Here is a 22,909-nt window from a genome sequence, read left to right as displayed (position 1 = left end):
ATGTTTCTGCTAGCAGTTACTGCTCTCAGATCCTGTGGATACAGCAACAGATGCGCGACTACGGTTTGCAGTTTCTTAACACACCTCTGTTTGTTGATAATGAGGCCGCAATTAATATAACTAAAAATCCAGTACATCACGCTAAAACTAAACATATCGAAATTCGTCATCACTTTATTCGCGATTGCTTTGAGAAAAAGGTGATACGAATTGAGAAAATCCACACTGACGAACAAAAAGCTGATTTGCATACCAAAGCTTTTGATAAAAATCGGTTTCAATATTTGTTAAAACTTAATGGTATGAAATTGCTTTCGGTGTCGGATGGGGTTGTGAGCGTTGATGAGGGTACTGTTGCGGATGAAGATGAGAAACAATCTGCGATGGTTTGTCGGTTTTTTACGTGTTTTGGTATTTAGGGGGAGATAGATAGTTGTACATAGTTTATTTTCAGAAAAATACAAAAACAGTAAAAAATGCAAAAATCCAAAAACATGATAAAATTGAAAAAGAGCTTGTGTTTATAGGGAAAATGATTGTACATCGGCTAGACAATTACAGTATGCTAAGATTTGGAAAGTCAAAATGAGTTAAACAGTCTCACTAATGATGTGTCGATAGGTTTTCGTACATTTAGTAGATTTATTCGCGATATAAACCTAAAAATTTCAAACTTGCGAAATTCGTGGGGAACACTACTTGGATATATAGGTAACCCCTGAAATCTCGTTTGAAAGGTCTCGTATTCTGATATACTAGGTGTTTGTACTCTATGATGTCTGGGGTATTATTCCGGGACTTCTGCTGAACGGTAGTTCTGACCTAGTCCTTGGCTAATACTTTATCCAAAATGCTTGAAATATAGCATAAAGCCCTCAGCTGATTAGACAATAAAATTGATAATCATCTGTTGTAGCTGAAAAGATCCTCTAAAGGGGACACACTGCTAAGTCAAAGCTGATATCTCTCTGCTGAACGGAAGTTCTGACCTGAGATCCCTCAGTTCTCGCATTTAACCCCTAATTTATGTACAAACATCATTGTAGTGTGGATACCTGTAAGACTGAATATTGAGATTCTGGATACGGGAGTATATTCAAGAGGTGGGACACATGAATTGATCTAAGTTCTTAAAACACTTAAATGGTATCTTGAATAGATTGAAGTTTGTGTGAGAATTTAAAATGGATCAGTATATCGACAATCGAGGTGAATTGTTTAAGTCTAAGTATGAAATGTAGCTTAACGGTACTTGTAATCTGTCTAAAAAGCTGATATGATTCCCTGACACGCTCGCAAAAAATAAACCTGTAAATAGTTTACTTTCTGCAATTTAAGTTTTCTGTATTTCATTTCTTAGTTTAGATCACATTAAAAATCCAAAAAGATTTTACATTTCTGTTTTATTTTAGACAAACCAGAGTGGAAAGTTGATTGTCGGATTCTAGAAAGATAAAGCAGATGCAGGAGTTTATGAGCTGAAGAATGAGGAGAGCTTACATTGTTGGAAGATTGAGTGTTTTCAAAGTCACAAACAAGTTCATTAACTTGATACTTGTTATTTAAAAAAAAAATTTTGAAAATGATTTTACTAAATCAGTTTGATTCGTCAATAAGATCAACCAGGGTCATTAAATTGAACTTGGTAGATTAATCAGGTGATCAGGGTCATTAACTTGAACCTGAATACTTAAGTGGATGTTTATAACTGATTGAGTGTGAGTTTTATTGTTAGAAGAGATAGATTGTAACGTTATTGGTTGAGTAACAGGTTTGGAGACTTCATTATTCTCACGGAAGCAAATTGTCAAAGCTTGAACCAGATACCTCAGATCCCAGCATGCTGAGAGGGGGAGTCTGTGAAAGGGGGAGTCTGGATCAATAGCTAATGGGAAGCTTGAAGTTAGAGCTTGGAGACAATCCTGAAACCTGTGAAGAATGCTTGTGAGAATAGACAGAGTTGAGAAAAAGTCTAAGACTGAAGACTATGGAACTGAAGACTGATAAAGACTACGTCAACATCCAAGGGGGAGTCTGTTGATACACGGAATGTCTGTTGACTGCGTCTACAAGAAGTCTGAAGTCAAAATTGGTCAACAGGGGGACAAAATGTAAATATTATGTAAAATAGAAGTCGGTTCGCTTATTAGTCATGTTGCATAGTGGTCCGCTTATTTGGTCTTAGCTGGTCCGCTTTTTAGTCAAGTTGTATCAGGTCCGCTCATATGGCATGTCATATGAGCGAACCAGGATGTCTATAAATAGTGTGGTCATCTGAGCGGACCATAGACGTGTGTTGGTGCTTGGAGCCGAAACTCTGTCAAAATATCTTCAGAAAGCTAATAAAAGCCAGGAAATTAATAGTACAAGCTGTTGTAACCTTGCATATTCTGATTCCGCCTTTATATGTGAGGATGAGCTACTCTGACTGACTTTTCGGGTCAAAGAACGGTCCAACATTATCCCTTCCACGTTATTTATGCAAGTGACGCTCCTCAGCAGTTCGGAGCTTTGGGAGACTGTGGAGTTTGGGTTTGCATATATCTAGACAGGTTGATAAATAAAAAACCGTTGAACGATGGTGAAGATACTGAGGCAACTGCGTACCGAATGAGACGTCAACTAGCTTTACTTTTTTACGATTCCTTGTTACCTGATACTGCTAGTGACAACGTGTTAGATGACGAAGCCGTATTTGTGAGATAATTGTACGACTGTTAATGTCATATATAAATCGTTAAAAATTATTTTATTTTATTTTCATTTGGTTTAAAAAATTAAATACATTTGTACTCCTCTCTATGTGTATATATATGTGTGTTCCACCATTATACAAAAACACATTTTAAGATAATAGCAATGACAAGCATTTCTCTTTCCGTACAAAACACAGTTTGGATCAATCAATAGGATCGGGTTGACCATTGGTCTCCAAATGTTCTTGAATTTTACTACGATGGCGATACTCCTACTTGCTATTCTTCATACATGGGGATAACACCACTAGGAAAAGACTGGTGGGGGGTACTACTTGGATTTAGTGGAGCTGGTTTTATTCAACAAACGGTACCTTAATAAGAAATAATTTCGTAATAATAATTAGTTTAATAATTTTTTTAATAAATAAATTACCCTTATTTTATAGCACGTGAAAGCATGGTGTAACCAACTCATGTATCAACAAGAGATTGAAATAAATGGAAGTACGGTGTTGTCAAACGATTATTGTTGGACAATTCTACCGCCAAATTTTATCAACATGTTAAACGAACAAGATTTGCTGCAAACAGATACGCAGATGGTTCTACAGCTACATATCCTCCATTCTGGGAAATTGATACAGTAGGCTTAATCATTTTTTTTTATTTTTTTTATTCAATTTTAAATGAGATTTATATTTACGGTTGTTTTACCGGTAAACATGTCTACCATATATATACCGATGCACGAGTCCCATTCTTACTCCACACCTATTTAAACAAATCTTTGTCCACTACTAAACTGGTATCCCCTTTTTTTCCTCATGGCGAATCAAGAACACAACATTCACTTACACATTCATATCAACATCAACATTTCCCAAACGCCTAACCACCCAAACCCACCCTCAGATAACCCCAAACCAAACAATTCCCAAACCCCTAAAAACCTAAACCCGGTGCAACAGCCAACATGTGAGACACCCATGAACGACAATCTCCTTGTGCCGTTACCTAACACCCATGAACGACAACGTCCATTGGACCAGATTATTCCACAAGAATGTTTGACGGTTACTACTGACGAAGACTCTGACGAGGAATTGGATTTCGAAAGATATTACGATGAAGTGCGTTTTGAAGCTTATCGTGCAGAAATGGAAGAAGGATTAGAGTATGATTCTGAAGCGGAAGACCATGCCGACTAGCTTAGTTCAGTTTTATAAACGTTGGGGTTTTTTATGGAATAAGAGCTTAAACGTGTTTGATGTAATGTACTTTTTTGTTAAGATATATTTTTTTTAATTTACAACATTGATTTACAACCTAAGATTATACATTTTTTGCAGGTTTACATTCCTATACCGGACAAGGAACAAAATTGGTTGCTTTTTAAAATAAATATAAAGTCACTAGAATTAAATGTTTTTTTTTGCCAATACTTGAGACACGATTAATTGCAGAGATTCATTTTGCGTACACAGAAGAGTACATTAAATTGTGCTGGAATTTGAGTCTCTATTCTTGTGGTTCTGGGACGTATATCGTACTGGCAACACTCAGAAATATATGAGACGGGTGCCATGCAAATCGTAGGGGATGTCGTGTGGCCTGATCACACAGATCGTATTGGCAGAAATTCAGGAGTCATCATATGTATGCTAATGGAAAAACTTGTTCGCGAACGTTCGTTAACATGGAACGAAGGAAATCTTTAGGATGCTTGTTTTAGATATAGACGATACATCGTAGATGAACTCTACGTCGGGCGCTTCACACTTGTTAATGTTTAATGGTTCTATGTATGCATGTAATATAAAAAAAATAATAGAAGATTGAAATGAAATGATTTTCAATATTAACTATTTGCAAGTAAATAGATTTACTATGTTATTTGAGAAATTACAATACACAAAAAACAATTTATAATATTAAAAGTCTCCCAAGTTATAAGATGGAAACATATAATTAGACGGAGATTGGGTAAGATGATCAGGATCATCGGTTTCTTTCCCTTTCCCTTTGTCTGGGCCTTTGCGAATACGAATTTCTGACGGCATGGGCTGCCGAAAGACATCCCGATGATGACCGTATGAGCTACACTGGGTACAATACAGGGGAGTAGGTTCTTCCCCGCGGGACAAAATCCGGTGGTTTTCTCGAGGGCGACCGGCCTGTCGCTTTGTCATATGCGGTGATTGAAGATTGATAAGGTCTTCTGGAGTCTCCTATTCAGACCTATGAGGAAGAGGATTAATCGCTTCTTCATAAGTTTTTTTATGATTGGTGAGTTGACTCAAGCTCCGTTTCTACCGGTTTGAAGGCATTGAGTGTAAAAGAGTTGAAAGAAAGTTGGAAATCCTCCTTTTAATCTCTTACACCATGAAAATGTTTAGATCTGTGATAGATCTTAGCTTATTTATGTGGAAATCGGTTAGATCTAAGCTATTCATAGTGGAATGAGGCCAAAACATGATGTTCTTGAAGAACACCATGATGACATCATCCTAGAATGCTTAGATCTTGATGATTTCACGGTTAGAAATCAAGATCTGAAAGATAGAAAGGTGTAGGAGCATGTTTTGATCAAGAAAGTACAAGATTTAGGATGAAAACTTACCGGAATCGGATGAAATCTGAGAAAGGAAGGGGAGCACGAGCTGGTCGGTCAGAGGGTTTCCAAAAGTGGAAAGAATGACAATGGCAACCCTATTTATAGGCTCCAAAAGAGGAAAGGGTTGGCCGATCGGCCAGGCATCCCGATCGGACAGCCTGCTCGATCGGACAGTCCGTCCGATCGGCTAGGCTGTTCGATCGGCTGACAGCCTGATCCATCAACAGCCTGGTTCGAGTGTTCGGTGCGACGATTTCTGATATTTCGATTTCGATTGGAGACGATACGAGTACGATAGAGTTTTCCTATTCAGATTACTTTTAATCCCAACCACTATATCTACATACAAGCATCTACATTCCATACTATCCTTACGTTACCATTCGTCATAATTCAATTTCGATTGCATTCGATTTGAGATTCGAGTTTTGATTGATTCGACTGATCACCACACAAAACATAAAATAAACATGCACAGGTAACACATAAGGCACACACACAAGTAATATAACACCAAATTCGCATAGTTCGAGTCTCGAGTTCGATTGATGATTTGATTAGCTTGATTATTGATTGATTAACTTTATCGCATTGTTACTTCCTACTGTTCACAGTAGTAAATCGGTTCGCGTCGATTAAACATTCGATTACTTCGATTTCTTAGATTATCAACACTTACTCCACATAATACAATTAAAACATAAGATAGACTAATTATAGTCAAAGAAGTCAAAGTTGGCTTGGACTTTGACTTTGACTTTGACAATCGAAAACACGGGGTGTTACAGCCTCCCCTTGATTAGGGAATTTCGTCCCGAAATTAGGCTCGAAGCTGCACATCACCGTGAATGATTTTACCAATTTCTCGCTTTAGATCTCCATTCAAACAACTGCGGGTACTTAGCCTTCATGTCGCTTTCGAGTTCCCAAGTGAACTATGCGCCTCGTTTGCCTTCCCATCGGACTTTCACGATAGGGATGCGCGAGCGTCTGAGTTGCTTGGTTTGGCGATCCATGATCTCGACAGGCTTTTCCATGAAGTGTAGCGTTTCGTTGACCTGAAGATCGTCGAGAGGTACAATCAGATCATGATCAGCTAGGCATTTTCGGAGGTTTGACACATGGAAAGTCGGGTGGACGTTACTAAGTTCCTCCGATAGTTCGAGTTTGTAGGCGACCTTGCCGATCCATTCCAGAATCTTAAAAGGTCCAACAAAGCGCTAGTTTTCCTTTCTTGCCGAATCTGACCACACCCTTCCAAGGTGATACCTTTAGGAGTACGTAGTCGCCAACGTCAAATTCAAGGGGCTTGCGTCTTCTATCGGCGTAACTTTTCTGTCTATTACGCGTAGTACCTGCACTTAGTCTTTTTGGGAAAATACGTCAGTTTTCACTGGTAAATACAATTTAACTGACTCATTTTGAAAATGTTTTAGAAAATTGATTTGAGTGCAAACGGCACAAAACTTTTTATAACTTGGGATAATTATTTGAATATAATACTTGTAAAGAATTACATGTCTGTTATGCGTTCAGTTGCTCGGTTCATGCCAGGTTAAAGACTAATAGACACACCACAGGTATAATGCCCACAAGGTTATTCCTTTAAGTGGGATACCAGTTTTTACATATGCAGGTGTCAGGTGTACCCTACACCCCGTGCTTAGGTCGTGGCCATTTCATGAATGATGCCAAGGATATCCGGGACATGGTCATTAAACTCCCAAATGCGTAAAACAAACAAAACAAATTTTAAACGGGTCATCTTGCTAATACTTAACCATCAATCGATTAAGGTCAAATGCCCGACCAAGCGGTATTTTATATACCGTACCCCAAGCCCGTATAAAGAAAATAAGTTAAAAGTATTTACCTGAGCAAATTTATACAATTTATCCCAGCCGGATACCACCAAGCAAGTACATATAGCTTTTACTGGGCTCCTAAATCTGGAACGAAGGTTTTTAATAACCTATTAGATTCCTAACGGGTCTTTAATTAAGCCTAAGCTTAGACCGATTAGTTTTAAAGGAGGATACGGTTCAAAACGCATGATTAAGCGAGAACCGGATTAGAATGTGGTTTAGACCCGACAAGCTTGAATACTTGTGTAATAAGGGTAAACTAAACATATTCTGGATTTTGAGATAAAAATGATAAGGTTTGACCCGTTTCGGCTAGTTTATGCAAACTAGTTACATAAGCCGATCCAAACGCGAAAAGCGCGTAACGGGTAACCAAAAGAGTCATGAACAGGTTTCCTAAGTTAATATGCCTTGAATATGTTGTGATATCAGTAGGATACCTTCCATTATGCCCAAAACGAATTTAAAACCAATTTTGCCCCGTAGGGTATTTTGGTCATTTTAAAGGTTATAAGAGAGATTAAATATTATTCTGAGTTACAGGTCTGATTTAATCAGTAAATATACTTAATTTAATAAGTTATAACAGTAGGGTATCATATATATGTGAAATTTATTAATTATAACCATATTATGCACCATAGGGGCATTTTGGTAATTTCTCCTAGGCTTAAAAGGTCAAAACTGAAAACCTGAGTTTAAAACTTTTCCTTACTGTTAAAGTATAAAAATTTACTGAATATATCAGTAGGCATCAACCCTTATATGTTTAAAATAGTTTTGATACATACTATGCGTTAAAAACGCTTAAAAAGACGATTTGGAGCCATTTCCGGGTTTTCAAAGGAAAGCTGATGTTTTTATTATTCCAGAAGGCTCAAAATATTTTATTTATCATATTAGATCAGTAGAAAAAGGTTTGACATCAAAAGGATTTGTAAAACTCATTTTATAGCCCAAAAGGGCAAAACCGACAACTACCGAATCAAGCTTAGAACCCTATGTTATGCTCAGCCAAAAAAATAAATAAAAATCTTTAAAAATCCCAAAATATTATTTTATATCAGTGGGTAAAAAGTTTGGTATTAAAAATTGGGTTTAGATAGGCTATACGCTAATTATGTCGCTTAATTGACAAAAAGCTTTCTAATTACGCTATTGAGCATAACTCTTAATCTAGACCTCAAACTGATGTCAAGTTTTAAGGACAAGTTTATAAATCATTAATAAGGATTATTGTCCTCTCACATTTTCAAATTTCTCATTTTAGGGTCAAAAGGCATAACGGTCAACATTTAGGCATTTAACGGAAACATGCATGAACTAGGATTTCTATGGAACCAAGTTGCATAACCTTGGAGGGTTATACTAACTTATAATATGGTCCTAATGGAATCCTAAGGCATATCTAAATTAATCTAAATCGGGTCAGAACTGAAAGTCAAAGCAAAAGCCAACTTTTTGCGACTTTCGGTTCCGAACCGAGCCTATACTTAGAATTGTCGGGTTGAATCATGCTTAGGCATGTTCAACTAATATTTACCAAGTTATTTAAGTGATAAAACTGATTTTATGGCCTTTACATTACTAGATGTGAATTTATTCAAAAATAACCCGTTTGACTACCATTTGACCCGACAATTTAACTAAGTAAATGTGGTAATTAGGAGGTGCCCTTTTGAGGGTTAAACACCTACCTAATTACGGTCACGTAGCCATGTTCGTTGCGAACAATGGCTTAACCGTTTTAAAAGTCACAGCGTTTATCGAAAACGTTTGACTTTCGGTTATAACCGCTAAAAATTAAACTAAGCATGAAAGGACACTTACAAAGGGTCCAAGCAAGGAGGTTTGATCCCAAATTCTCAGGTATGAAGAGCAAGGTCTTCAACTTAGAGAATTTAGAATCAAGGTGTGAATGAAATCCAAGATCAAATGGGTTTATATAGGATTTCAAGAATCGTTAGGATCGTTTCTCGTAACCCGTGCTTCAATCTTGGCCCTCCATGTGTGCCCAAGGTTTCTAAATACAATGGGTGTTGAAAACCAGCTCATGGTATTGAGAATTTTACCTAAAAGCCCTTGAAAAATGACAAAAATGCTGAAAATATGAATCTGACCAGACCTGGGCGTAGGCTACGCTGCAGGGGGCGTAGCCTACGGCCTGCACAGCTCAAACAAACTTTCAAAAGTGTAGTTTTGGTCCCTGCTTGCATAATAATGTGTTTCTGACACATCTAAGGCATGTTAACCTCATTTCAAGGCTCTAACATGATGCCTAAATATAGGGGACATGAAACATACTCAAAAACATGTCGGATCTCGGTTCGTTTGGCCGTACGGTCACGTTGTTCTTCTAATTACGACGAAACACGGACGGACGCGAAAAACGATCAAAACTACGCGACGAATGGAATTTTATCAATCCAAACACTAAAATAAAATAGCTTAATGCTTACATAAATTTATGGGTGTCCGGATATATTTAGAATGCAAGATATGCGCGAAAATGCAAACTTGTGCACTTTTTGACACTTTTAGTCCCTGCATGACTTAAAAGTTTATTTTTGCGCACCAAACACCTCCAAGCCTATATCTAAGCTATATAAAGAATAAATAGGGTATGATTAACTCATGGACATATCCCGGAAGGTCCGTTACCATACGAATCAACCTACTTTTGCAGTTTGACGCAACTAGTCCTTTAATTGCGCAAAGTAGCGTGGAATGTCGTTTAATGACATCCAAGCCTTCCATGGACCATAATAGGCATTCCCATGCATATATTTAAATATTACTACGCTCCCGTTCACTTAAATGGTCACTGAAAGGCGTAGATTCAAAAGTTGACGCTTTAGGTCCCTCTATTGCGCAAATTTGCGCATCTCATCATTTAATAGCATTGAAGCCTCATCTAATCCATATTAGGCATTCTTGAAAGTATTATTAAACATCACGATGCTTCGGGTTCACTAAAAGGTCATTCAGAGGTATAGTTAAACATATTGACACTTTTAGTCCCTCTAACTTGCAAAGTTGCGCGTAACTTTACTTATAGGCATAAAAACCTTAGACGGCCATTATTTGGCATTCCCGAGAGTATAATTAAATACTATAAAGCTCCCGGTTTGTTAAAAGGTCACTCAGAGGTAAGAATTAATATGTTGACGCTTTTAACCCTTTATTGCGCAAACTTCCAATTAATTACGCAAACGGCTACACTTAATCATCAAGTGGCTCATTTGTGAATATAATCATCGTGAGAGGTTATTTAGAAACTTATTTTAGGTATGCTGTAGGACCGGTTTTCACACCGTTCGATTGCGTAACGAACGTTTCACGTGCGGAATCTGTGAACGAACGTGACCGAACACACGATAACGTACTAATAATGTGATTCCATTGCTGAATTTGACAAGATCGATACAAGAATCACGTATCTACAACTTTCTCTCTCTACTTTCTCTCTCTAGAAAGTCTTCTCCAAGTCTTCTCCAACTATCTCTCTAAAACTCTTCCAAAAGTCTCTACCAAAGTCTAACTAAAATCATGACATATCTCCTATTTATATGGTCAAGGCAACTTAGTGAAAGTTCACACTAATTACAAGTTTGCCACCTTGCCATTTCTAACTAAATATGACAATATGAACTTGATTTCTTCTCGGCTTTTCACTATGACTCGGATTAACCGGATTGACGAAGGCGATAGACAAAATATGCATCAACAATCTCCCCCTTGGATATTGCCGTAGTCAATCTCGTAGTGAAACTCGTAACAACTTGTCTTTCTCTCTCTCTAAGACTCGAACAAAGATGTAGACGACAGACAACTGCACTAACAAACTCCCCCTTGGATGTTGACGGAATCTTTAGTGAGAGTCTTCAATCATTCACAGCACCTCAATCTTGTTCGATCTTCTTCAGGAACTCAACCTGGAATCATATGCCTGGATCTTTCTCTGGCTCTAACTTTCATCAGACTCCCCCTATCATCGTGCTGGGATCTCTGTCTGGAAATCGTTATCACCATTGAAATCAACTCCTGGCTTTCTCTGTTTAAGCTCTTCTCTGGTTCTGATGAGTCTCCTGGCTATCCGTAACAACAGGATCAGAAACCTGCAATACTCAAATACACTATCACAAAACAACACAATTTGTAATTCAACTTAATGAATTAACTAATCGTATAAGAAAAACTATGAAGATCAAATTGTAGGTTACCATTCAACTTAGTCATCAAGTTAATGAACCAATTTTGCATTTCAAATCTTCACAAGTTAATGTACGTTATCGTGTTTTCACACCGTTCGATTGCGTAACGAACGTTTCACGTGCGGAATCCGTGAACGAACGTGACCGAACACACGATAACGTACTAATAATGTGATTCCATTGCTGAATTTGACAAGATCGATACAAGAATCACGTATCTACAACTTTCTCTCTCTACTTTCTCTCTCTAGAAAGTCTTCTCCAAGTCTTCTCCAACTATCTCTCTAAAACTCTTCCAAAAGTCTCTACCAAAGTCTAACTAAAATCATGACATATCTCCTATTTATATGGTCAAGGCAACTTAGTGAAAGTTCACACTAATTACAAGTTTGCCACCTTGCCATTTCTAACTAAATATGACAATATGCACTTGATTTCTTCTCGGCTTTTCACTATGACTCGGATTAACCGGATTGACGAAGGCGATAGACAAAATATGCATCAACAATCTCCCCCTTGGATATTGCCGTAGTCAATCTCGTAGTGAAACTCGTAACAACTTGTCTTTCTCTCTCTCTAAGACTCGAACAAAGATGTAGACGACAGACAACTGCACTAACAAACTCCCCCTTGGATGTTGACGGAATCTTTAGTGAGAGTCTTCAATCATTCACAGCACCTCAATCTTGTTCGATCTTCTTCAGGAACTCAACCTGGAATCATATGCCTGGATCTTTCTCTGGCTCTAACTTTCATCAGACTCCCCCTATCATCGTGCTGGGATCTCTGTCTGGAAATCGTTATCACCATTGAAATCAACTCCTGGCTTTCTCTGTTTAAGCTCTTCTCTGGTTCTGATGAGTCTCCTGGCTATCCGTAACAACAGGATCAGAAACCTGCAATACTCAAATACACTATCACAAAACAACACAATTTGTAATTCAACTTAACAAATTAACTAATCGTATAAGAAAAAATATGAAGATCAAATTGTAGGTTACCATTCAACTTAGTCATCAAGTTAATGAACCAATTTTGCATTTCAAATCTTCACAATTTTACACACTCTCCCAAACCACAAGTTCAACATGTTTAGCACTTGAAATGTCGAAAATCAGTTCTTCACACTCTGTTGTCGAAAATCTTTTTGTAATTTTCGAATATCAAACAAAAATACAATATTTTTGGATTTTTGAATTTATAGAAAAAACAAAAATGAACACTATTTTTGAGAGATTGTGCAAGAGGATCATATCGGTTTTTTAGACATATCACCAACACCGTTGATCTTGATTAATCAGCAAATGTTAAAAAACAAATTTACTTCTGATTGTCAGTATTGTTGTCCACTTAAACCTCTACACAAATTTTCAATTGATTCAAGATACGTATTTAATGTTTTAGAACTTAGACTTATTTGAGTGTCCCACCTCTTGAATATACTCCCGTATCCAGATCTCAATATTCTGATCTACAGGTAAGTATAACTACAAATGATATCTGTATATAAATTAGGGGAAAAATGCGAGAACTGAGGGATCTCAGGTCAGAACTTCCGTTCAGCAGAGAGATATCAGCTTCGACTTAGCAGTGGGTCCCCTTTAGAGGATCTTTTCAGCTACAACAACTGATCATCAATTTTATTGTCTAATCAGCTGAGGGCTTTATGCTATGTTTCAAGCATATTGAAGCAAGTATTAGCCAGGGACTAGGTCAGAACCACCGTTCAGCAGAAGTCCCGGAATAATACCCCAGACATCATTTGAGTACAAGAACCTAGTATTCCAGAATAAGAAACCTTTCAGACGAGATTTCAGGGGTTACCTATATATCCAAGTAGTGTTCCCCACAAAATAAGTAAGTTTGATTTTAGGTTTATATCTCGAATACAATTTACTAACTGTGCGAAGTCTACTGACACATCATTAGTAAGACTTGTTTAAAACATTTTTGAATTTACAAATCTCTAGCATGCTGTGATAGTCCACCGATGTACTATCATCTCCTCTTTTTGCAACAAAACTCATTTTCAATGTTTCAATTTTTTTAAATTTTTCAAAATTTTAATACTCCCCCTAAAATCAAAATATGTTTCAATTTTGATTTTCTGAAGAAAAATTGAAAACAAACTATATAAGCAACTTGACAACATTATGTGAATTACCTCAATTCACCATTCTCGTGCAAAAACAATCAGAACTCCCCCTCACAACAAACTATTTTCCCATTGTGATTTCAAAACACTTAAGTTTGTTTTAATCAAAATGGTTTTTCCGGAAAAATTAGTTTGTGTTCCAACCATTTGTAAATTTGGGGTTATCTCATCATCTTGTTTTCTTCAAACCTTTTAAAAATTTATCATTTCCAGTTTTAACATAAACCATTTGTAGAAAATCAAGTACAACTTAATGTCCTTGATTTACCACATTTGAGACGAAAAATCACCAAAGTGAAATTTCTCAAGAAATGTGCCGATTCATGATCCACGATACCATCTTGGGATCTCCGGCAAGTCAGGTTTTTCATTTAAACAGATTCACCCAAGCCTGACGGTCCTTGGGTGATTTCGAATTCTTGTTCAACAATGGTGGAAAATTTGCATCATCCATTGCTAAACCTGAATTCTCCTTTTTTACCTCAACCAGAGGCTCCTCTGGTTTTAACGAACCAGAATCATTGCCTGAAGGTGGCTTGTCTGACTTTGATCTGTCAGATTCATCGCCGACCTTCTCCTTTTTCTTCTTTTCCTCTTTAGTCCTCAGATTTGTATCTGATGAATCTGTCTTGCTAGACTTTGAAATCGAGGAAATTGATTCATCAGAACTTTTACTCTTTCTATTTGGTGAATCCGAGGACAAAATTTTCTCGAGATACTCTCTCGCTTTCTTCCTCTTTTTCCTCAGTCTGTCTTTCTGCCCCTGTGAAAGTTTGACTTTCTTTTCCGGAATTGACTTTTCTTGAACTTTAGGTTTCAAAACCTTCTGTTCCTGGGGCTTGACTTTGACTGGAATCTTTGCCGTTTTCTGAGAATTAACCCTCAATCTTTCACTAGATTTCCTTGGGCAATCTCTGGCAATGTGACCTTTGATGTTGCAATTAAAGCATCTCCTGGTCTCATAGCTCCAATACCGGCAGTTAACAGCAATGTGTCCATGATAGCCGCAGCTATAACACACTCTGTTATCGTACCTATCACCATTTTTAGTCCAAATGCTCAGATCAAAGCATTGTTTGGCTTGGTGATACTCTTTTCTCAAACTTGCTGGATTTGACTTTGAAGCACTGTGGTCCGACCTGCACCACTTATTACCAACAATTTTAGAATTTTCATTTTTTATATTTTTTAATTTTTTCTTTTGATTGGATGATCGATCTGATGAACTTTTATTATCTTTTTGTTTCTGTTCCACTTTCTTCTTCAAAGGTTTCTGTTTAGAACATTCACCTTTTTCAGTCGATTGTAAAACAGTTTTATGAAATTTTTCTTTTAAATTTAAAAACAATTTTTGTTTTTCTTTTTTAACATTTTCATCATCAGGTGTCTCATCACAATCTTCAACTTTGACAGTGTCAAGTTTGTGACATTGTCACTTATTGGAACAGAATTGATCGGTTTTGGACAAGGAAACTTCAAATTGTCTGATGAAGTCACAAAACCTATCAATTTCTTCTCAAGTTCATCAATCTTGTTTCTGGAATTCTCAGCTTCTTTTTCAAACTGAGATATTCTTTCAAGATGAGACTTGATTGAATTTTCATTTTCATTCTTCAAATTTTCAAGAACAGATTTTTCATTCATCAAAACTTTTATCTGTTCCTGAAATTTTGATTCATTTGCTTTCAGATTTTTGTTTTCAAGCTTAATCCAGAAATCTTCATCTTCTGACGATTTCTGTTTGCTTTCAAACTCTTTTTCCAGCTCTTTGATTTTCTTTCTAGCACATTCACATTCTTTTTCCAAATTAATAATTTTCTGAAGATGTGAATTGATCAGTTTTTGCTTTTCAATGTTGTTTTGGCTAAAAACATTTCTCCCATCTTCAAGAATTTTCAGTTGATTTTGAAATTCTTTTTCCCTTTTTGTTTTTTCAATTTCAAAATTTTTAATTTTCTCTTCAAAAATCTTTTCCTTTTCTTTCAATTTCTTGTTTTCAAATGTCAAACTGTTCAAACCAACCAACAGTTTGTCATTTTCAGCTTTCAGGTTTTTGCAATTTTCCTGCAAAACTAGAATCTGATTATCACCAGCTTGCTTCCTATTTTTCAGCTCTTTGACTTCCAAAGTCAAACTTTCCGCATCTTTCACGAGTTTGTCATTTTCGGTCTTTAAGCTGTCACATATAAAACATACTGATGCAGAATTTGAAGTTTCATTCTTCAAAGATTCTTCAACCTTTGCTTTTTCCTGGATATCCAACTCATGCTTTTCAATTATCTGAATAAACTGTGCCAGATTCATAACTTGAGACTTCCTCATTTGTTTTACAATCAACAGATAAGTTCCCCACTTTTGTTGGGGTAAAGCCTCAGCTAGCTTATCGACCCACTCATCATCCTCTTTCTTAATGTTCAATCTACCCATTTCCAATACCAGATGACAATATCTATCAATTGTTTGCTTTGTTGTTTCATCTTCAAAAGCCACAAACATATCAAATGATTTCTTCAATAACGCAGCTGAAACTGCATCAACCGATGTAGCAAGAGCATTGTAAAAGTTCTCTTCCATGTTTCAAAAATCAGATGATACTTAGGGAAATACTGGTGAAAATTCTGTGCGGACTTGAAAGTTGACAAACTGCGCGAACTGAACGTTTACAGACAACTTGACCCTTTGAAACTTTTGAACTTCAGTGCACACTAGAACAAACTTCCAAGCGAAATGATTTCTTTCAAACGAATCGAATCTTTTCACGCGACCTGACTAGACTTGACTGTATTTGAAATCAGATGAACTAAACTAGAAAGATTGAACAATTATTAAACCTCAAAAACCCACTAGACTAACATCTTATAGGGCCAACAAAATGTTTAATCTTTAACAACTTATTTGATATCAGCCATCGAAGACAAGTATTATAATATTGATTCACATTAATGGGCTACACAAATCCTTCTTTTGATTGGGCCGTGGAGTTTAATGGGCGGCAAATATGATCTGATAGGGCCAAACTTTTATAATGGGGCGGTGGGATTTCAACTTTTTATAGGGCCAAAATGAAGGGCGGTGTGAGTGATGTAAACAAACCCTCAAAAGCCAATGAAACAAAGACAGTACTGTTTCTTTGGGTCGGCAGGTATTGGCTATATGGGGCGGTTGGGCGGTGCAACAAAATTTAATAGGTGGTCAAGTGGGTCGGTGAACATGTGGGTTTCACATGGTACGGTGGAATGATGCTACTCGATGATTTGGCCTCCATTTGGGTTTGTTTATTGACAAGCAATTGTGGGACGGTGTTTATCAACCACTAGGATTTGGCTTCTAACATGCAACCGACAACAACCTGCAAGATTAGATAGTCACGTGAAGAAGATGATTCATAAGCGATCCATACTGACACAATGAGCGGTTTAAGATCGTCAAATAGGCGGTTCAACCCAACTGATTACGAGCGGTTCCAGAAAGTAATTTCGAGCGGTTCCAGTCCTGAATTTACGAGCGGTTCCAGACAGAATTTTCGAGCGGTTCCACACTTTAGTTACGAGCGGTTCCAGTGAGTATTTTCGAGCGGTTCCAGATGTTCACAAAGGCGGTTCCAAGCTGAAAGATGACGCAAATTCGGACCAAAAATTCGCGATTACTCCTAAACGGCTCGGAATTTCGAGCTGAAACTTGGTAGGGTTGTAGATCGGGACTAAACGCACAACCTATCCAAAAATCAGACGATTTGGACCGTATTTACCTGTTCAATTTGACGTTTTTCAGTAAAAAACGTAAGAAAGTGAAGAATTAGGATAAATCGGATCTGAATCTGCTCTGAATCGGCTGAAATCAGTACGAAAACAACGTGTTTGATCAAGCAATCGAGCTCCTAGCTCTGATACCACTTGTAGGACCGGTTTTCACACCGTTCGATTGCGTAACGAACGTTTCACGTGCGGAATCCGTGAACGAACGTGACCGAACACACGATAACGTACTAATAATGTGATTCCATTGCTGAATTTGACAAGATCGATACAAGAATCACGTATCTACAACTTTCTCTCTCTACTTTCTCTCTCTAGAAAGTCTTCTCCAAGTCTTCTCCAACTATCTCTCTAAAACTCTTCCAAAAGTCTCTACCAAAGTCTAACTAAAATCATGACATATCTCCTATTTATATGGTCAAGGCAACTTAGTGAAAGTTCACACTAATTACAAGTTTGCCACCTTGCCATTTCTAACTAAATATGACAATATGCACTTGATTTCTTCTCGGCTTTTCACTATGACTCGGATTAACCGGATTGACGAAGGCGATAGACAAAATATGCATCAACATATGCTAACACTTTCAGTCCTTTCATAATCAAAGTTTTCGATTTTTCGAAAAATTAGTCCCTTAAATTCAATATTGGACTTTGTTAGGGTTTATTACACGTGTCAATACATCATTGGATGTAATTTTACGAGGTGTTACATCAGATTAAGCGACGTACCAAGGGCCGCTTGAAACGTTTCCCACAATCGCGAAGTAAATCGAGCGTCACGGTCTGAAATGATGTCACGTGGCGTACCATGATTAGAAATGATCTCGTCGGTGTAGATTCGGGCTAGTCGTTCTACCTTGTAGTCTTCCCGTATTGGTAAAAAGTGGGCTGATTTGGTCAAACGATCAACTATAACCCAAATGCTATCGTGACCTGATGGCGTGGGCGGAAGTTTGGTTATGAAATCCATAGCTATACTCTCCCACTTCCATATGGGGATTGGAGGTTGTTCGAGTAAGCCAGAAGGTCGTTGATGTTCAGCCTTAACTCTTGCACAAGTCAGACAACTTCCAACATAGAGAGTGATATCCCGTTTCATACCCGGCCACCAGTACTTGTAACGAAGATCCTGGTACATTTTATCGGCACCGGGATTAATAGAATAGCGGGATTTGTGGGCTTCGTTCATTATAATCTTCCGCAAATCGGTCCGCTTAGGGATCCAAATTCGGTCCAGATAATAGAAAATCCCATATGCTTTGCTCACAAGCTGAGCTCCATCGTATTAGATTCTCTCCTTCTTCAAGGTGCGTTCGTTAAAACAGGCATGCTGGGCTTCGCGGATGAGAGCCTCGAGATTGTGTTGGGCTTGGGTATTGCGAATACTGAGCAAATAACTCCCTCTGCTGAGTGCGTCGGCAACAACATTTGCCTTGCCTGGGTGATAACGAATCTCACAATCGTAATCGTTAAGAAGTTCTACCCATCGGCGTTGACGCATATTAAGTTCTTTTTTATTAAAGATGTGTTGTAAACTCCTGTGATCGGTGAAGATCGTACACTTGGTACCATACAGGTAGTGTCGCCAAATCTTCAATGCAAAAACAACTGCGCCTAGCTCGAGGTCATGGGTTGTATAGTTCTTCTCGTGGATTTTGAGCTGACGAGATACGTAAGCTATAACCTTGTATCGTTGCATGAGAACACAGCCAAGACCAAGGTTGGAAGCATCACAGTAGACAATGAAATCGTTGTTTCCGTCCGGCAATGTGAGAACGGGAGCATTGCAGAGCTTCCGCTTAAGGGTTTGAAAAGCAGATTCTTGTTCAGTTCCCCAAACAAAAGACCTGTCTTTATGAGTAAGAGCGGTAAGCGGCACAGCGATCTTAGAGAATCCTTCGATAAATCGGCGATAATAGCCCACCAATCCAAGAAAAGATCGGACTTCAGACGGGTTCTTTGGCGTAATCCAGCTTTTAACTGCTTCAATCTTCGCGGGATCGACATGAATACCCTGACTATTCACGATGTGACCCAGAAACTGAACCTCCTCCAACCAGAATTCGCACTTGGAGAACTTGGCATAGAGTTGGTTCCCCTGGAGTAACTCGAGAACCAAACGTAGATGTTGCGCGTGCTTGGCTTTCGATTTAGAATAAATCAAGACATCGTCAATGAACACGATGACGAAACGGTCAAGATAAGGTTTACACACGCGATTCATCAGATCCATAAAAACCGCGGGCGCGTTGGTTAAACCAAAAGGCATAACAATGAACTCATAGTGGCCGTAGCGTGTGCGAAAGGCTGTTTTGGGTATATCTTCCTCTTGTATGCGCAACTGGTGATAGCCTGAACGTAGATCGATCTTCGAGAAACACTTAGCACCTTGCAGTTGATCAAATAAGTCGTCGATTCGAGGCAAAGGGTAACGGTTCTTGATGGTTAACTTATTCAATTCCCGATAATCGATGCACATCCTGAACGACCCATCATTCTTTTTGACGAAAAGGACTAGTGCGCCCCAAGGAGAGGTGCTCGGGCGAATAAAGCCTTTTTCAAGTAACTCCTGGAGTTGGTTTGAGAGTTCCCTCATTTCGGATGGCGCGAGTCGATAAGGGGCTTTGGCAACAGGGTTCGCTCTAGGAATAAGGTCGATACGAAAGTCGATATCACGACTTGGCGGTAGTCCGGGAAGATCGCCAGGAAACACCTGAGGAAATTCACGAACCACTGGGACGTCTTTGACTTCAACCTTCTTTTTCTTTTCCTTCTCCTCTACTACAATGTTGGCCAAGAAAGCGTTGTATTCCTTGCGGAGATACTTGCTAACTTGGATGCATGACATGAGTTTGAGACCTTTCGAAGCTGTTTCACCGTACACACATAAAAGATCACCATTCGCGAGCGAGAATAGAATCATCTTTTCAAAGCACACAACTTCAGCATGGTTTTCGCGAAGAAAGTCCGTGCTTACTATGACGCCAAAACTTCCGAGTTGCATTGGAATAAGGTCGATTGGGAAGATGTGATTGTTGAGCTCGAGGGTACAATCACGAAGAACAGAGTTAACAGCAACGGTTCTTCCAGTAGCAACTTTGACTTCGAATGACGAGGGGAGATAAGAGCGCTTACGACTAAGGAGCTTCTCGAATTTAAACGACACAAAGCAGTTATCGGCTCCAGTATCAAACAAACATGATGCATAAATACCATTCACAAGGAACGTACCATTAACCACATTGTTGTCAGCCTGGGCTTGACAGGCGTTGATGTTAAAGGTTCTGGCACGGGCTGCTTGCTGTTGCTGCTGAGGCTGCTGTTGTTGGGGTTCTTGTTTCACAACCCGGTTCGGGCACATGTGTTGCAAAGTGGTTAGGATCACCACATGCAAAGCAGACTCGAGCATTGACCGCGGGTGGTTGAGCTGCAGGTTGGCCTTGAGGGGCTGGGAGTAGAGCTTGATGAGCGGCGGCTTGAACTGGGGCTTGACGGGGACCATAGCGACAATTCGCAGTGAAATGCCCGTAGAGGTTGCAGTGGGCGCAGAAACGACAGGCGATTCCCACTGGGTGATGGTATGAGCATGTCGGGCAGAGCGGGTGGGGACCTGTGTAAGCGCGCTTCGCTGGCGGCGCATTGATCACTGGAGCTTGTCGGTGGTGAGACTGCTGCTGAGCCTGTACGGCTTCCAGAGGAGCAGCAGTTGTTGTCACAGCACAGTTCTTGTTGCTGGAGCTGTTGTTGTTGTTGTGCTTCTTCTTTCTTCTTGATGACTTGGAGGGTTGAGCAGTGGTGGCGTCGACGGTTGATGTGGCGGTGGCTTGGTGCAGAGACTTGGTATGCTTATCCCAAAAACCAGACTTCACTCGTTTGTCATTGATCTCAGCGGCAAGCATGAACAAAGTCGGCAACACAATCGGGTAGAGCTCGAATATACTTCTTGATGGCTATATCTGGCGTCTTAACTTGATCAGGACAGATAATGCTAAGCTGCTTGAAGCGAGCAGTTAAAGCAGCGTTGTCTCCATCCTTCTGCTTGATGTTCCAAAACTCATCCTCCAGCTTTTGGCGTTCATGGGGAGGGCAGAATTCGTCCATCATGATGGCCTTCAACTCCTCCCAAGTCAGCTCATAAGCTGTATCATTTCCGCGCTTGTTTCGTTCGGCCGTCCACCAGTCTACAGCTCGGGACTGGAAGACGCCTGTAGCATTGAGGGTGCGGAGATTCTCAGGACAGCCGCTTTGGCGCAGAGTGACTTCGACCGAATCAAACCATTGAAACATAGAGGTAGGGCCATCTTCTCCGGTGAATTCTTTGGGTCCGCATGCTTTAAACTGTTTGAAGCTGAAACCAGTCTTGTTGGCATCCTTAGGAGCTTCAATTCGCGACTCCTCGGACGACTTGCTGACGTTCTCATATACATCGCTTACAGCTTTTGCCACACTCTTGGCGATGATAGCAGCGAGACGTCTGTCTCTCTTCTCTTGGCGAGTAAGATGGTGTCGGGATCCAGACGACATTGTCTGCAAGAGACATCGTCACAGGACTCAACACAACATGATTGAATCTCACCTCACACGTCTACTACTAACTAAAGCTCAGGAACACGTCAAAATACGCATCACATAACACATAGACACATAACCACAGATTCACGTACTCACAGAAACACATAAGCACGTAGGCACGTAGAGCACAGAGACACATAAGCACAGAAGCACATACACATTTAATCACAGAAGCAGTCAGAATACAGAAACCTATTATCCAAAGCTCGCGAGTCGTTCGAATAGTATTGCATAATCGTATAGCATGTCGAGTATAGTATAGCGTATATCGTATCATAGTATCATCTAGAATTGCAGCGACTTGTTAGCGTATTGAGGTAGAATAGCAATGCGAGTCGTGTGTGTCGATCGAAGTGATAGCAAAAATCGAATAACGCTTCAAAAATTTAAACACGTAAACAGATATATACACATAAAATTAACGAACAATCAGAGTAGGCAGTTGCAGGCTCAGAATCAAAACTCATAAAAATCGAGAGATAGATTGTCTGCGGCTACTAGACATTGACTACCCAAAGCGATTCGACTATTCACAATAGACTTGTCATCACTCTTACCTTTCGGGCTCGCGTTGCTGCCTCGATTCTTGGGCATTCAACACGTATTCCCTAGGTCATACTTGTGAGTTCAGGTCGTTGGAGTCCGTCGAGGCTTTGGTGAGATAAATAAAATCCGGAATAAGTTGTCAAGGTTAAGGTTTCACCCCTAGCTTAGCAACTTCTTCCTTGTTTTAGTAAAATTGAGGAGATTATTCATCAAAATATGGATTTCACTCCTGATTTGGTATAATTCTCCTTGTTTGTTATTGAAAATAATGAGGAAATCACTGATAAATTGATAAGGTCAATATTGACCAAGCAATTTAGTCGAGAGTTTGCGGTTTTCACACCTAATCCCTGACTGAATCGCTTGATTCTTTTTGAAAATCCGAGTGCAGTGATAGTGAAGAGTAGCAGGATATAGCACCTAAACTTGGTCTGTTGGCTCCTAACTATAGTCTAGGTCTCTAAGACAGCGACCCAGACTAGGTCG

The sequence above is a fragment of the Helianthus annuus genome, chromosome 16 (assembly GCF_002127325.2).
Source record: "Helianthus annuus cultivar XRQ/B chromosome 16, HanXRQr2.0-SUNRISE, whole genome shotgun sequence".
NCBI classification, from domain to species: domain Eukaryota; kingdom Viridiplantae; phylum Streptophyta; class Magnoliopsida; order Asterales; family Asteraceae; genus Helianthus; species Helianthus annuus.
This window is presented reverse-complemented; position numbering follows the sequence as displayed.